This window comes from Diorhabda sublineata, chromosome 7 (assembly GCF_026230105.1).
Source record: "Diorhabda sublineata isolate icDioSubl1.1 chromosome 7, icDioSubl1.1, whole genome shotgun sequence".
NCBI lineage: Eukaryota > Metazoa > Arthropoda > Insecta > Coleoptera > Chrysomelidae > Diorhabda > Diorhabda sublineata.
The window spans coordinates 2,417,941-2,435,641 of NC_079480.1; the positions used below are offsets into that span (position 1 = coordinate 2,417,941).

At 33.3% G+C, this 17,701-nt stretch overlaps 1 long non-coding RNA gene across 1 annotated transcript; it reads left to right on the top strand.

Annotated features, from left to right (window-relative positions):
- The first annotated feature begins 7,303 nt into the window (after nt 1-7,303).
- Nucleotides 7,304-13,980, top strand: LOC130446566 (uncharacterized). Its single transcript, XR_008910164.1, has 2 exons — nt 7,304-7,488; nt 11,747-13,980. It is a non-coding gene; the product is annotated as an uncharacterized LOC130446566 (long non-coding RNA).
- Nucleotides 13,981-17,701: the final 3,721 nt, after the last annotated feature.

The window sequence follows — 17,701 nt, forward strand, 5'->3', positions numbered from 1 at the left end:
CAACCGATTCAAGTGTTCAAAGACTCAAAAGAAAGAAGGTGTTTCAGCGAGTGTTCTTAAACCAAAACGAACTTTGTAGCTGTATTAGAACCTGAGATATAGATCTTTGAATATAGAAAAATTGCCAAAAACCTACAAAAATCCATAACTCCACATTGATGTCCGCGCCTAGCTGCTCTCCAACTCAACCGATTCAAGTGTTCAAAGACTCAAAAGAAAGAAGGTGTTTCAGCGAGTGTTCTTAAACCAAAACGAACTTTGTAGCTGTATTAGAACCTGAGATATAGATCTTTGAATATAGAAAAATTGCCAAAAACCTACAAAAATCCATAACTCCACATTGATGTTCGCGCCTAGCTGCTCTCCAACTCAACCGATTCAAGTGTTCAAAGACTCAAAAGAAAGAAGATGTTTCAGCGAGTGTTCTTAAACCAAAACGAACTTTGTAGCTGTATTAGAACCTGAGATATACATCTTTGAATATAGAAAAATTGCCAAAAACCTACAAAAATCCATAACTCCACATTGATGTCCGCGCCTAGCTGCTCTCCAACTCAACCGATTCAAGTGTTCGAAAACTCAAAAGAAAGAAGGTGTTTCAGCGAGTGTTCTTAAACTAAAACGAACTTTGTAGCTGTATTAGAACCTGAGATATAGATCTTTGAATGTAGAAAAATTGTGCCAAAAACCTACAAAAATCCATAACTCCACATTGATGTTCGCGCTTAGCTCCTCTCCAACTCAACCGATTTGAGTGTTCGAAAACTCAAAAGAAAGAAGGTGTTTCAGCGAGTGTTCTTAAACCAAAACGAACTTTGTAGCTGTATTAGAACCTGAGATATAGATCTTTGAATATAGAAAAATTGCCAAAAACCTACAAAAATCCATAACTCCACATTGATGTCCGCGCCTAGCTGCTCTCCAACTCAACCGATTCAAGTGTTCAAAGACTCAAAAGAAAGAAGGTGTTTCAGCGAGTGTTCTTAAGCCAAAACGAATTCTGTAGCTATATTAGAACCTGAGATATAGATCTTTGAATGTAGAAAAATTGTGCCAAAAACCTACAAAAATCCATAACTCCACATTGATGTTCGCGCTTAGCTCCTCTCCAACTCAACCGATTTGAGTGTTCGAAAACTCAAAAGAAAGAAGGTGTTTCAGCGAGTGTTCTTAAACCAAAACGAACTTTGTAGCTGTATTAGAACCTGAGATATAGATCTTTGAATATAGAAAAATTGCCAAAAACCTACAAAAATCCATAACTCCACATTGATGTCCGCGCCTAGCTGCTCTCCAACTCAACCGATTCAAGTGTTCAAAGACTCAAAAGAAAGAAGGTGTTTCAGCGAGTGTTCTTAAGCCAAAACGAATTCTGTAGCTATATTAGAACCTGAGATATAGATCTCTGAATGAAGAAAAATTGCCAAAAACCTACAAAAATCCATAACTCCACATTGATGTTCGCGCTTAGCTCCTCTCCAACTCAACCGAATTGAGTGTTCGAAAACTCAAAAGAAAGAAGGTGTTTCAGCGAGTGTTCTTAAACCAAAACGAACTTTGTAGCTGTATCAGAACCTGAGATATAGATCTTTGAATGTAGAAAAATTGTGCCAAAAACCTACAAAAATCCATAACTCCACATTGATGTTCGCGCTTAGCTCCTCTCCAACTTAACCGATTTGAGTGTTCGAAAACTCAAAAGAAAGAAGGTGTTTCAGCGAGTGTTCTTAAACCAAAACGAACTTTGTAGCTGTATTAGAACCTGAGATATAGATCTTTGAATATAGAAAAATTGCCAAAAACCTACAAAAATCCATAACTCCACATTGAATGTCCGCGCCTAGCTCCTCTCCAACTCAACCGATTTAAGTGATCAAATTTAATGTTATCTTTAAATTTACCAATCAATATCAAGCATCATTCACTAATACTTATCCTTATCTAACCTATAAACGTCATTCATAGTAACCAGAATCAATATTTCAATTAATCAATATTCCTGTCAATTTAAAAATTTTTACAAGCTTTAATAATATCAAAAACCACCGGCAATTATTTATTGTAAGTAAAATTTTATTATTGTTATACATATAACCAGACGATGAATACATAAGTATTCGAAAGCTCGGAAAATATATTAAAGTTAGTCCATTTTGGTGGGTGTTTTGTTGCCACGTTCCCAATAAGAAACCACTCATAATATAGTCGGCAAAGACTTCTTTACAATTCATATATTTTAGTACGTTATACAGTTTGTTAAACTGTATAACGTACTAAAATTGCAACCTAAACTAAATAACTACCATTTTTTTTTTAATTAGAAGAAACTTTAGGAGTCTATAAAATCTCATTCTGTATAAACTGACTATGGACAAACTAAACAAACAAAAATATGGGAAAATTCCACCAAATACATAGGTTTGCTCCACTGTGAAACTTTTCCTGTTATATTCATTTTCAAGTACAGTATTTCAAAATTTTCATAACTTTCAACAAATCACTGTTACGAGTTTAGAAAACTAAATACGTCCCTGTGCTTTTTAGAACATTTAGAGCAGAAAGCCAGATATTCAGAAGCTCCGAAAGGTACCGTGATTATTATCTTCTTCAATCAAATCAATAAAATAATAAAACTTTGATTCTTGAATACGATAGACTCATGAAACTGATCTTGATGAACTTATGTTGAAGGTTTGTAATGACCATCTGTTCACAATCTCGTGTTCGCTGTTTAAGTAGGTATTCATTCCGAAAAAAAATACAGCCAGGAGTACACACACACAGTTAATAAATCAAATCGTCGATGGTGGCGTAATTAAGTGAATGCCGAGTGGCCATATGGCCAAAATACTAGAATCTAAGTTATAGTACAGTCAAATTATAGATTCACATCGATGATTATTGTGAGGTTGACAGAATAAAGTACTAACGTACTTTTTGAAGCTCTTGAATTTTCACTTTGTTACTTCTAAACACAAAATTGTTGAATTGTAAAAACAAAAGCAATTTCGGTAATAAGAATAATGATCAAAATGAAAAATGTTTTCATGCATTGGATACCCGAACCATTTTCTTTCAATTCTATCTACTACAGTATCATCTGTTTCGATTTGGACTTCAATATCATCATTTTTTACTCGTTTTCTTTTTGAAACCGTCCCTCTCCGCCATAGATAGTCAATTGCTGTGGCCAATAGTCTCCGTTTCATGTCACCTTTTGTTGCAAAGACCTTCACATCCACAACATGTCTTAGCCTCAACTAATATGAGGGATGTTTCCGATTTCGACCTCAGGATGTCAGCACTTGCTAATATATTTACGCTCAAACTTCACCGTATTAACTTGACTGACAACGACCGTTTGGGAAGGCCAAAAACTGCCACAACCAGGCATATCATCGAAAAAGTTACTGGACAATCCATTTTTGAATCTCTTCCTTGGAAGGCAGGAAGATTTTACGTAACGCTTCACTTTCCCACTCATCGGATAATTTTCAAAAAATTTCCTCTACTTCACAATTGGATTTGAAATTTTGTAAATTACCAGCCTGGTATTTTTCGTTGTCGAATAACTGCGTTAAAGCTATGAATAAATTCGGCTCCAAAACGTCCTGCAACGTTGCCACTATTTCCAGTCGCTGCAATTCGTTTCCTTCAGATTTCGTACACTCATTTCCTTATTCCATGCTTCCATGATGGAAATTTTATGGTAATACCATATCATTAAAAGTTTTGTTAACTATTTGTTAACTATAAAGGGTGTCCTATCACTGGGATGTTTGATTTTGTTACAAACCTCTTAACGTACAGTGTGGAATGAGTTACACTTTTTGCGTGTTAAAAAGCCCGATATTTTCATCCCTTTTTGACTTGGAACATCTTCTCAGCAATATTGGAAACGTTTAAACCAAACATTTATTGCCTTACATTTGTTTTGATAAATTATAAGCTTCAGTTGCAGATATCCAAGTTTCGTTAGATATGTCACAACAATCCTTTGGTCAATTTTTATTTCCATAATTTTTACTACAATACAAGAAAAAACAACCCCCATACAAACAAAGGGCACGGCTACATTGGTTTCTAGAGACCCGGTAGACATGGCATTCGAAAGAGAAGGTATCAGGCTAAACAGTTAACAGCTGCTAACGTTTTGCACTTGTCTACTTTTTTTTGTAGCAGTGCAAGTCTTGTTAATACCCACAAGTTTCAATTGGACCGTATATTGTTGCTACATTTGATCAAGGCTTATGAATTTTTGGTAAATAGTAAATTTCTCTTCAGTTGCCTTGTCAATTTGTTTTTTGTTAACTTTTTTCTCAATAATTTGTTACAATTAGTAGTATTCTAAGAGTGGTGTCATTAGTAAATTTCCGGGAATTCCAAATTACCTTCTTTAAGGAACACCCAGTCTTCTTTTTCTTATAACCTTCTTAATGTCCTCCATAGTATACAATTAAATTAATCGTTTCCGATATAGCTGGTACACGGTTTAGGAAAAACCACTATAACTGTATCCCTCTATCTTCTCATTGTTCCATACCTCGGGGCAGCGAAGCAAGCAGTTCTCGAACGCTGCTCCTTGATATTTCGGCACGCGCGACTTGACTAATTTCACTTTAGTAAGTTGTAGTAAAATAAATTGATAGTTGTATCAATGATTCGGGTTTCCAATTTGAAAAAATCATTTCCAAGTTTGTATTTTGTTTTTTGATTCGACAATAATCATCTTCATTGCTACGTATCTTTGTCAAGGTTAAAGATAAATATTTTTGAACGTATAATGAAAGTTATCTCTGGCAATCAATGGAGCTCGTTCGGATGATCAAAGAATTCTACGGTTGATTAATTATATATAAATATTTAGGTAACGTTGATTAAAATTATTTGGAATTCGTATTGTTCGTACCTTCATACTGATAACTACTTTGTGTCGCGTGATAAATTACGTTGATTTACTTCTTATCTATTTGTGTATACAAAAACGTTCTGAAATCAAATACAACACTAATTTTGATACTCGTATTAACAGATTTATCAAAATGGACGTTTATTTGTTTGTAGGTACTTAGATACAGTCGATAATTCGAACATTTGTATTATTCAAAGTTATCGCTAATTTCCTAAACCTTCTGGCACTGGCGCGCGGACTCTCACTCCGCAAATTAATGCTGGAACGAAGATGATGCAAACGAAATAAATAATGATTTGGATGATGACGATAATGAGGAAGATTCCGACACTGAACAAGAACTTTCAGATGATGAAATGGAAACAATGGTAATAACCTTTTTCCACTGGAAAATATGGAACTAAATGGTTTAAACAAGTTCCTGCTTCCACCAAAACTCGTTCAGAGAATCTGATTACACGTTTACCAGGCTCTAAATCACTTGTAAAGACTTTGAAAACCGCTGTTGACATTTGGAAATATTTTTTTGATGATACGATGCTAGCGAAAATTGTTGAATGTACAAACCGACATATCGAGAGAAATCAAGAAAATTATGCCCGTGAAAGGAACGGATGCGGCAGAAATTCGGGCATCGATTAGCTTACTCTATTTGGGAGGAGTTCTCAAGTCAAAGAGTTGTGGAACAACAATGGTGCTGAACAATTCCGTCTTACAATGTCACTATTTCGGACGAATTGGCTCTGATCAGGGTCAGATCTTCGATTCTTTTGCTGAAAAGTGTAAGTCTGCATACACGCCATTTCAAAATCGATGAAAAACTAGAGGCGTTTTGGGGAAGGTGCAGTTTTCGACAATACACAGTTGGAGTGCTGTAAGTAAATTTCCTCGTCTGGAAGAAAGCCTGATCATTTGTCTAAGACAATTTAGAGGGGGAAAAGTCTCTATTAGCGGAAATCTGTTTAAACAAAAGCAATACAATTCGCGTCTACTCTAAATATCAAAAACTCTCCGGCTGGCTTACAAATTTCAATAAGGAGTTGTGCTTAAAAAAGTTTGTGGCGAAAGTGAAAGTGTTAATGAAGAAGTTTGCTCAAATTGGCGCGGTAAATTGAAGACTTTGATTAAAAATTATGATGCCATTTTTAATACTAATTAAACTGACTCAATTTTCAAATGTTTACCGGCCAATACTCTTGCTTTTAAAGACGAAGAATGTCATGGGGGAAAACATAGTAAAGAGAAGTTGAAAGTTTTACTTGCAGTGAATATGGAGTAATCAAAAAAACTTACTGATAGGAAAAGCAATGAAACCGCAATGTTTCAAACAAATAAAATCCTTTCCAACTAATCATCGAGCTAATAAAAAAGCTTGGTTGAAGACAGCACTTTTCAACAATTAGCTTTTAACAGTCAATGAAGACACGTCCTGTCCACAACGGTCTAATGAAGAATTCTACTTCCAAATTTGAACCATTGGACCAAGGGATTATTCATAATTTTGAAACTTTCTATCGTAAAGAAATTGTTGAGTTCTGGCAGCTATTTTGGAGAGCTGTAACACCACAAACAACTGTTTCAAAAAATCTTGTTTAATAAAAGAAAATCAGGAAAATCTTCCAGTAATTACAGAAAATGAAGAACCAGCAATAGTTAATAGTTGACATCATCATTTTCTAGTGGAAGATGTTGCTGTCTCAGGTCAACTCACCGAAGGCGAAATTTCATCTGCAATAGATACAAATGAAAAAATAAACGATGAAGATGAAGACAATAAATCAAAAGTGCTATTTGAGGAAGCAAGAGTCATAGTCGACACTCTTCTGTCTACAAGAAATGAAAAAGCATTCCAGAAACAGTTTCTCTCAAAAAAAGTTATTGAGCAATCCGAGCAGCTCTTTGCTTTGAAGCAAATTATTATAACAGATTTCATTCGAAATAATAATTAATCCACACAGGTATATCCACAAAGATATGGAAGTCGCTTGAAACGAAGAGGCTCTGCGGAGGATGATCAAACACGTGCAAGCCAAATTCCTGCAGGAGTTTGTTTATCACGCAGTTTGAGCTGGGGCATTATCGACCCGTAGTGTATTGCTCGGCTCAATTTCTTAATGGTCTGGCAGTAAACATTGCATTGTTTAGCCTCGTGGTAAGAAAGTTTTCGAGGTGTCTTGGAAAGACTTCAACCAATCTGGTGGAAGAAAACTAGTTTCATAGATATTGAACAAGTCTGCATGACAATCAGCTGCAATTGACTGGTTTATTCTTTTATAAATTATATATAGTTAGATCTACGTATAAAATATTGCGCGTAGTTCTAAGAATTTGTCTAAATTTCTATTTTTATATATATATATATATATATCGTTTCATGATAACCTTTTCAATATTTACAGTATTATTTAGATGTAATACCGACCGTCAGACCTTTTAAAATTGTATTAACTGTTTATTAAACTGTTAAATAATCCAATTGAACGGGTTGAAACGAAGACGAAGTTTCATGAATGGTACTAATTGCGACACATTCACATCGAATATTAATTGAAAAATTCAATTACAGAAGCTAGAAGGTACGTATTTGAGTTTATTATACAATAAAACGATTCATTTGGGATATAATTTTGATAAGAAGTTCAATTGCAGCGAGAATATAAGTCACAAATACCTTATTAGTAGGTACTTTAGTAGATTTTTGTTCGTTTTGCTATCAATTATCTAATATAAAGACGTGTAATATCATTTAATTATTGGTCGTAGTTACGGGGACCCTTTTTTAATATGATGTATCTTAAACATTCCGTTTTCCATCTGGTTGATCACAATACATATAAGACCTAATTAAATACGAAGGTTGAATGCCCATAGGTAGCGTTGGGGTTGTTGGAGAGGGTGACTGGATTATTAATTGACTACAAGCTTTTAACTCGCATAATTACAACTGGTTATTAAAGAAATGTCATAATAAATTTTTCTTAACGTAGATCGCTTTAGTTTGGGGCATCGCATTTTACAACATTATTTTACTACATTATGGTAAACTATTGGGGAAATGTGAAAAGATTTTAATTTAATATTGCTTAAAATATGATTGAACATAGAATTTGAATGTTCCATATCATTTCCGTGTATGGAAAAAAATTTATTTAAAGTTAAAGGTAAAAAAATGAGTTTTTCGCGATTATTAGCAAAACGGTGAATTTTATCAAAAAATACTTTAGACAAAAATTGTAGAACATGAAATTATCTACAAAAATTGTATTATTACTTTTTTTCCTACGAGCCACCGTTTCTGAGATATAACGATTCAAAAAGTTGTAAAACTTATAATCCGGTCAATTTAGACATACAAAGTTACATAAATTACCATCAAACTGAAAAGGAGTAAAATTGCTTAAAATACAATTGAAAATAAAATTTGAATGTTCCCCATTATTTCCGTGTATGGAAAAAAAATTTATTCAAGGTCAAAGGTAAAAAAATGAGTTTTTCGCGATTTTCAGCAAAACGGTAAGTTTTCTCAAAAAAATACCTCAGTTAAAAACTGTAGATCATAAAGTTATCTACAAAAAACGTATTATTACTTTTTTTCCTATGAGTCATCGTTTCTGAGGTATAACGATTCAAAAAGTTGTAAAACTTATAATCCGGTCAATTTAGACATTCAAAGTTACATAAATTGCCATCAAGCTGAAAAGGAGTAAAATTGCTTAAAATACAATTGAAAATAAAATTTGAATGTTCCCCATTATTTCCGTGTATGGAAAAAAAATTTATTCAAGGTCAAAGGTAAAAAAATGAGTTTTTCGCGATTTTCAGCAAAACGGTAAGTTTTCTCAAAAAAATACCTCAGTTAAAAACTGTAGATCATAAAGTTATCTACAAAAAACGTATTATTACTTTTTTTCCTATGAGTCATCGTTTCTGAGGTATAACGATTCAAAAAGTTGTAAAACTTATAATCCGGTCAATTTAGACATACAAAGTTACATAAATTACCATCAAACTGAAAATCAGTAAAATTGCTTAAAATACAATTGAAAATAAAATTTGAATGTTCCCCATTATTTCCGTGTATGGAAAAAAAATTTATTCAAGGTCAAAGGTCAAAAAAATGAGTTTTTCGCGATTTTCAGCAAAACGGTAAGTTTTCTCAAAAAAATACCTCAGTTAAAAATTGTAGATCACAAAATTATCTACAAAAACCGTATTATTACTTTTTTTCCTATTAGTCATCGTTTCTGAGGTATAACGATTCAAAAAGTTGTAAAACTTATAATCCGGTCAATTTAGACATACAAAGTTACATAAATTACCATCAAACTGAAAATCAGTAAAATTGCTTAAAATACAATTGAAAATAAAATTTGAATGTTCCCCATTATATCCGTGTATGGAAAAAAAAATTATTCAAAGTCAAAGGTCAAAAAAATGAGTTTTTCGCGATTTTCAGCAAAACGATAAGTTTTCTCAGAAAAATACCTCAGTTAAAAATTGTAGATCACAAAATTGTCTACAAAAAACGTGTCAAAACTTTTTTTCCTACAAGCCACTGTTTCCGAGATATACCGATTCAAAAAGTTGTAAAACTTATAATCCGGTCAATTTAGACATTCAAAGTTACATAAATTGCCATCAAGCTGAAAATCAGTAAAATTGCTTAATACAATTGAAAATAAACTTTGAACGTTCCCCATTATTTCCGTGTATGGAAAAAAATTTATTCAAGGTCAAAGGTAAAAAAATGAGTTTTTCGCGATTTTCAGCAAAACGGTGAGTATTTGTATGAAATTTCTGTTGACGAAGATGTTGCTAAAGTTCGACGATGCTGTTTTGCAGCTTTGGTATTTCTCGTGCAATTATTATAGCCGTTGAATACAACGGTAAATGTGAAACATTATAAGGTTTACAACTTTTTGAATCGTTATATCTCAGAAACGGTGGCTCGTAGAAAAAAAAGTATTGATACGTTTTTTGTAGATAATTTTATGATCTACAATTTTTGTCTGAAGTATTTTCATGATAAAACTCACCGTTTTTCTGATAATCACGAAAAATCATTTTTTTGACCTTTGACCTTGAATAAAATTTTTTCCATACACGGAAATAATGAGAAACGTTTAAATTTTATTTTTAATTGTATTTTAAGCAATTTTATTGATTTTAAGCTAAATGGGAATTTTTGTAGATACTAATTTGACCGGACTATTTTGTAATTTTTGAATTATTTGTAAACTCAATTCCCTCTTGTTTCATAGTTAGTGTTATGTTGACGATGCAAATGTGTACGAGGAAGATTTAATGAAAAATCAAGTAGCTAGATAGTAAATCAGAATAATATGTTAACGAAAAATATCCATCCTCATAAAATACAATGAAATTTTTTATTTGATCAAAATAAAAACATAAAAACAACGGAGTGTCAAATGGTGAACTTGAACAGTAATCTTACAACTAAAACATTTCATTTATTCTACGTTTCAAGTGCACAACAAAATTCTTCGTCATCATCGTCTTCCAGCGAACCGTCGAATTCAGTTTCAGACATAAAAAACTTCTCTTTTCCTATTCGGTATTTCGCGTTCTCAGCACAGTCCGCGAAATTTAATTTCGCGGCCGTTACCCATAGCAACGGCCGCGAAACCAAATGTCACTTCCAAATTTGACATTTGACAGTTTGTAGTCATCTAGTGTTTTTGAATACATTCAAACCAAACACTATATCGACAGAAATTGAATTGGAAATTTTCGATAGAATCTTCTATATATCATTCCGCTACTGTCGTGGACTTCCATCCACCGTGACGTTTAAGAATTGACACATCAGCCCCGGTATTGGCAAACAGAGCGGCAGAACTTCTCCGAAAACGGTGACCCCTGTATGTTTCAGGATTTGGTAATCTGAGATAACGCTTTTGAGTTCAGGAAATATCGCCATCAGTATCAGACATTTCGCGTTTTGTCAAGACTGTCAAAATATTTTGTATATATTGAAACAAATCAAAATAGTGTGTATGCCATGGCGGCGAAACTTTTTAAGATTATCCAACTATTCTTTCGGTACGTTAAGAAGGTTCCTCACGGCCTAAGCTTACAAATAACTATTTTTCCACCGTTTTTGTCGACCGCTCAATTCCTCCCTAGCGAGATGGTCGTTTTCAAGGACAATTTAAGATCTGAACTAAAGTTCTAGAGGATCCGTAATGAATAAGATGTATAGGTTAGCTTGTACATGCATATTAAGTAATTCAGGAATTTATACTTCGAGTGCGTGAGTTTCATCTTTGGGAAAAGAAATCTACATATTTGCTTAGAATTGCTGTTAAAACAGTTTAGTATTACAGGAATTGTGATTTTCACGTAAATTTCACTAGATATGGAAATATGGCTATTACTCAACGCGCTATAAAGACGAAACTTTTGGTCTTATAAAAATCGTTACCGAAGATAATTGTAGGAAATTTTATCTACTTTTATTGTATGTATAAAAAGGATTGTCGAAAAGATACTTCCATTCTGAGATGTAGACCAAAAACTGGAAAAAGTTCGAGAATTTGGTAAAAAAATTAACTGTCGACATCATCTCTTTTTGCTGGCCACCGAGTCTGAGAACAGAAAATAATCCAAAGAAGCTAAATCTGGCGAACAGGGTGGATGAGGTAGCAATTCAAATTTTAATTCATTAATTTTGACCATTGCCATTGATTAGCTTAAACGTTGAATCCCAAAAAATCGACGCAATAACCTTTCCTGTAGATGGAACGGTATTTGCCTTCTTTAGAGCAGGTTCTCAGTTTTCAGTCCATTGTTTTGATTGTTCCTTTGTTTCAGGGCGAGAAGCGATGCACTCACGAATTGGCGCAAAAATTCTGTGAAACATTGCCAAATACTCGATAGAAACATCTTCTCGACGCCGTTTTTGTTCCATTGTGAACAAACGCAGCAACCAACATCTAAATTTTCAATGAATATGCGTTGCATCACATTTTTTGAAATACCCATCATGTCTACTAGCTCATGAGCTTTCAGTAGACGATCATCCAGTACCGCTTTGTTGATTTTCTTCGGCATTTCTGGAGTCGTCAACTCATTTGGTCCACCACTGCGATGCTGGTCCTGGCAGGTCGTACCGGCCTCGTTTAAACTCTTCCAGCCAATATTTTACTGTTGATAACGAAGGAGAAGTCTTACTCAGAACAGAATCTAGTTCAGCTTTTATATTGGGTTGGGCTACAACCTTACAAATAAAAGTATTGTATCACATAACGACGACCAATTTTCTCCATGAGAACGTTCACTATTGATGGCTGCCAAACAAATACTAACCAACGCGGCATCTTAAAACTAATTCGAGAAGTATTAAATGTGGAATTATTCTATACAATATCTAGATCACTCTGATGACGATTTCATCTGCTTCCTCTATCAATAATAACTATTAATTCCTCAAATATTTGGATTGTTATATCTCTGTAGCAATTCCAAAATAATTATTCATATTTCTTTGAATGATGAATAATTTCTTAGTAAATCGTCATGTAAATCTTAACGCCCTTCGGAAATGACTTCTTAACGGTATACCGACAAACCCGCCTCTGATTTCAAAACACCAAAATACTCGTCTTTAACAACAGGTATGAAATAAGCGTAGCACGAGTCTTGAGGGGTCCGGAGGGGTGAGGTAGGACCAGAAACGCGTGCCCTACACCCTTTACCTTTCACTCAATGCTGGTAACAAAGAGACCGCCAGCTGCATCTACTGCAGACTTGCACCGGGGGAAACTTGTAGCATTTTGAGAGAAATAAGGACGAGCAGTGGTTTCTATTTTGAAGGGTCGAGAAATTTATTGATTATACTTCCTGTTGTTTAAATACAATGTGTCTACAGAAAAAAATTTAAAAACTACGCCGTCCTTCTATAATAACCTTATATAAAACCATCCATTCGTATTCTTCGGTGTTATTCAATTGAATATTTTTTAAGAAGATGTTTTACTAGACATAACAACTTTTTTGTCTTATTTTATTCATTTGAAAAAAGTGTACAATAGAAATCAGGTATCCATGTATGGAATATCATAAATTGTGGAATGTTTTATCAAAAATACTCAATAAGCAAACAAAATGAAAATAGTAGTCAGCTGATTGTTTCATGTAAAACCTCGCATCGGTTTTGTGCCCATTTTTATTACGTTCAAGCTGAAATACTAGGGAGAAATCTAATTACTTTCGGCTTAGCAACCAACCTGTTTATCGAGCTCAAAGGCAACTGAAAATATTTCTATTAGGTGTGTTCCACTGACCACTTTTTTCTCTACACTTTTTGAGGTTAGGAATTTGTTTACTTTTACTTCACATACTATTTTATTTATAAGAATGTCGAATGAAAGAAACCCAGACCCTCATATTAAACACCAGTGTCCATCTGTCCCAATTGAATTAGTCCTTTAGCAAAAATCTATGCTGGAAAAGCTCAATAAAATATATTCATCGAAAAGTTTGAATTCATTTGCATATTGTTGTTATTTTCAGTGGGTTTGGGTTCTTTGTTGAGAAATGATTAAGTTCAAAATTGACAGTTTATTGAACAGTGTTTCAAAATCTACATATTGAAACGTTTGACAATATTCGTTTTGATTAACGAAACTCTTGCTAAACAATCGTCGGGTTATTGCACGTTTTCCTGTCACCATTTTATTTCACTTTGTACTGTCACTTGACATATCAAAAAGTGCTTATCGCCTGCCAACTTAACCAAATTAAAATTAACATGAACAGGGTTACCAACTTTGACTCTATATAAAACAAAATAGTGTGAGATAGTGATAGGTCGTGTCAGCTGTCAATTTGATCAATTCTCAACATATATACTATAACTAGTTTTTTTTTTGGAAAGTTTTCGCTTTCTACTTCTAATGTCGTTTTAGAAACGTTTCACGTACAAAGAAACGACAAATATGTCAATGGTAAACCAGCTAAACAATTTTGATTCAAATTCAATGCAAATGTAAATAATTTAATTGAGGCTACTACATATTTTCGAAATATAACAACTAAAGATAAAATATTTTTTATTTCGTTAACCATATTGTAGTGGATCTATTGGCTAAATGTTTAAATCAAATTATTTTGTGATTAAGGACTAATGAGGATTTCCCTTCTGCTTTATCTGATTCTCGATTTTTGTGTTAAATGCTGCTTTCTAAAGCCCTGTGGATTTGTGAAAAACATTTGCTTCACCTCCATTAATGTCCCTAGTCTATCAACCTACATCCTTTCTTACAGTCTCTTTCTCTCGTTCTATAACTAGGGGGTATTTCGGTACCAAAAATATCACCTTCTCGAGTGGCTTTCCGGGGATGGCCATCTGGCCCTAGGGTCTTGCCATTTTTTGTGTGAGTGAATCTTCAAACAGTTCTATTATTATTTTCCTTCGTCTTTGGATTGCCAATTAGACTCAGCAAACTAACGTAGGAATTGAAACTGGTTCAGACTTTATTCTCATCTGCATCGGGAAGAGTCCTTGATGCAGATGGTAGATATCAAGGCCAGTCGTGATCAAATGTTGAATTATTGACAAAAGAGAATTCATTTGAGAAGAAATTGATGTTGAGGTTACTAGTATCCGGTAAAAGGACACGAAAGTGAAGAGCAAGAAGGGGAAGAACAATCGGTAAAGTATAATTTTTAATATACCACCAGGTATATTGGAAACGTATCCATATTATGAAAATTACAACATTTTACATAGATAATTATATGATCTACAATTTTTGTCTAATCTAGGCGGACTTTCCAGCATTTATTTATAAAATTCTTTTGTACATCAAATGTTTGGATTATAATGTTCAAAAATCAACAGAATTAGATCGTTACAACACTTTTAATGTCGTTGATTTGTAACCTTACAGAGCTAAGAGAAACATAGTGAAGCCCCCAGTACTGAAATTCAAGATATTATTGTCTTGGGACACCCTGTAATTTCGTATACTTCAAAAATTGTTGTGATACCGAGAGCTCAGACACTAAACAATAACCATAATTCAAAAAAAAAAACATCTGTTCCGTATCAATTCATTTCCTTTGTTAATATTGTTAACAAGACGATTATCTGTATAAACGCAGTACAATGTACCCTAATCGTTTTGTATGATTAGTAATTTTTCTCATTACCCGCATGTTTCTTTAAATACAATTTCGATAGCTCCTGAATTTTTACACATACGTATGTATCGTCTTTTTTGTTCAGTGAAGTGGAATTGGAATAATATTATCAGGATGATCGGTATCAAAACTCATTTGCAAATATTTTCCATTACGATCAATACGTTTTCGCATTCATTTGAACCAATTCTTCTTCTTTTTCGTCGACTTTTCATTGAAGGTTGGCGACCACGTTTTTAAAAACGTCTCTGTCATGAAACAATTCTCCGAATCAATTGGATAAACATTTTTTGCATTCCGTACCTACAAAAAATGTGATTTGGACGCATCAACCGCGGTTGAATATTCCAAGTATCCGTAAACAACTCAAATAGCACCCGTATGACAGCTTCCGAGTACGTTCACCGTTAAAAATGTCAAACTTCATGATGGCAATGTCAGATTTGTTTACATCAGTGTTGCCATATCTCAAAACTTATTAAAAATATATGCGTTCGTCCAAACAAACCCTCAGTCATTTCATGGGTCAATTTTTTTCCAGTTTCACAATAAATAAATACTTTGTAACTACTGAGCATCATCCTCATTTCGTGAACTAATGACCTAATGTCAAAAAAATTTGAAATTTTCTTGTAATGTCACTGTACCTTATTGACTTCCAGGTATTTTTCGGCGGAGGAATAATTACTAAGAAATTGAGCAAACTAATTAGTAAATGAGTTTAAAATAAGATTTATTATTTTTTTCGTTAGTTTTCTTAACAGTTTGTGCATACATGTAAAGAAATAGTATTTCTTTAGTTTTAATGTGGTTTACTTTATTTATCTATGGATTATGATGTCTATGATAGATCTGTCATGGATGTCAATGTCACAAGTGTCAATTTTGATTGATTAGGATGAGATAATAGAGGTTAATTAATGTCAAAGATCAAGAAATATTGCTTATTTAAGAAAGAGTTGAAGAAATAAACATTAAATCCCGTTTTATGAGATGATTTTATTTTTATGACAAATGCCCTACATTAATTAACCTCTATTATCTTGTTCTAATCAATCCAAATTGTCACTTGTGACATTGACATTTGTGACATCCATGACAGATATATCATAGACATCATAACCCATAGATAAATAAAGTAAATCACATTAAAACTAAAGAAATACTATTTCTTTACATACATTTAGTGATCATCAGTATTTAAACTCGTTTCTAGGGGTAATTAAAATTGTCTAATCAAATATTTAGTATACCTGTTTTGGTATTTGGACGAGATTATACTATTGAAAGTTTATAGAGCTCTAATTTGTTGCAAGCTTGACTATAGTTGTTTTATACTTTTCATTTGCTACTACTCCATCTTCCAATCCTGTTAACCTGCTTCTTAGCACTTTTTTCCCTACTAACTCACAAGCAAATATAAATTCTATTCTCTGCCATCTTTTCCTCCTTGAACCAAAAATATTTCAGTAATCGAACCTCCACTTATTATCTATAATATTTTAACTTGTATTTTTTTTTAAAAAAAAAAAGTGTTTGTCATGTGGTAAAAACCAAAATTGAAAATTATTTCCTACACAATCAGACAATGTTTTAAGCAGTACAAATGGCGGTTGTATTTTATCAAATCCGTCTATGTATGACACACATGGCAGTTAACGTGTTAAAAATAAAAATATATCCAAATGAATAGAGTATTTGAGTTGATCGCAATATAGAAAAGAACATCTTGCTTATTTCAACAACGAATGAAAGACATTATAATGCAGATGTACGTTTTATTGTATGATCGATATCAAGAAGAATATGTAAAGTTGAGTCTCAAGGCAGATGGCGTCCGTTTTTGTTCATAATTTTTTTATATAAATTTGTTCATTGTTTTTGTCCACAACAAGCCCTAAATATTTTACAGATTCAACGACGTGGTGGTGTTATTTAATTATTTATGTATTTTTATACGATCAAACTTTGGTTTTGGAAACGTTGAGACAAAGAAGATTAGAATAGCACCATGATTTAAGGGTGATTAGTACCGTGAGATCAGAGTTGCTCCAAGAGAAACAGGAGAAACAAAATATTGAGTACTGAACCTTGTGGCACTCCATATTCTTTTGGCTTGCAAGAAGACATCGTTTTACGACTTAAACCATGCGAGAGGTGTTCCCCTGAAATCGTAATACTGCAATTTGTTGATTATATTGCATATAACTAATTAATAATGATCTCTCCTACATTTATTGATGGACTATTCATTTTGTATTCTTTTCCACTTTTGTTTGAATAATTTACCAAAAATACCCATTAAATAATCACTATTTTTCACACTTTTTTTCAATATCTATATCTATACAATTTTCATTATTGTCATCTAAGTTTCCGTGCTACGACGAGAGCACACTTAAATAACAATTAGATTTTTTGGTAAGACCCCTATTACAGAAAAGCGGGATCCTTGAACTACACCGATTAAAGTAAAGCATTGTTATCCTTTGACTAGTAAAAACAGGTGGTTTCCTTTGAATACGTCCACACCAGACGTACTTCTTGTCGCTTTTAAAAGCAATATATCTACCCACAGCACTTCGATAACGATCTCGAATTTGTTTTCATTCATAGGGAACA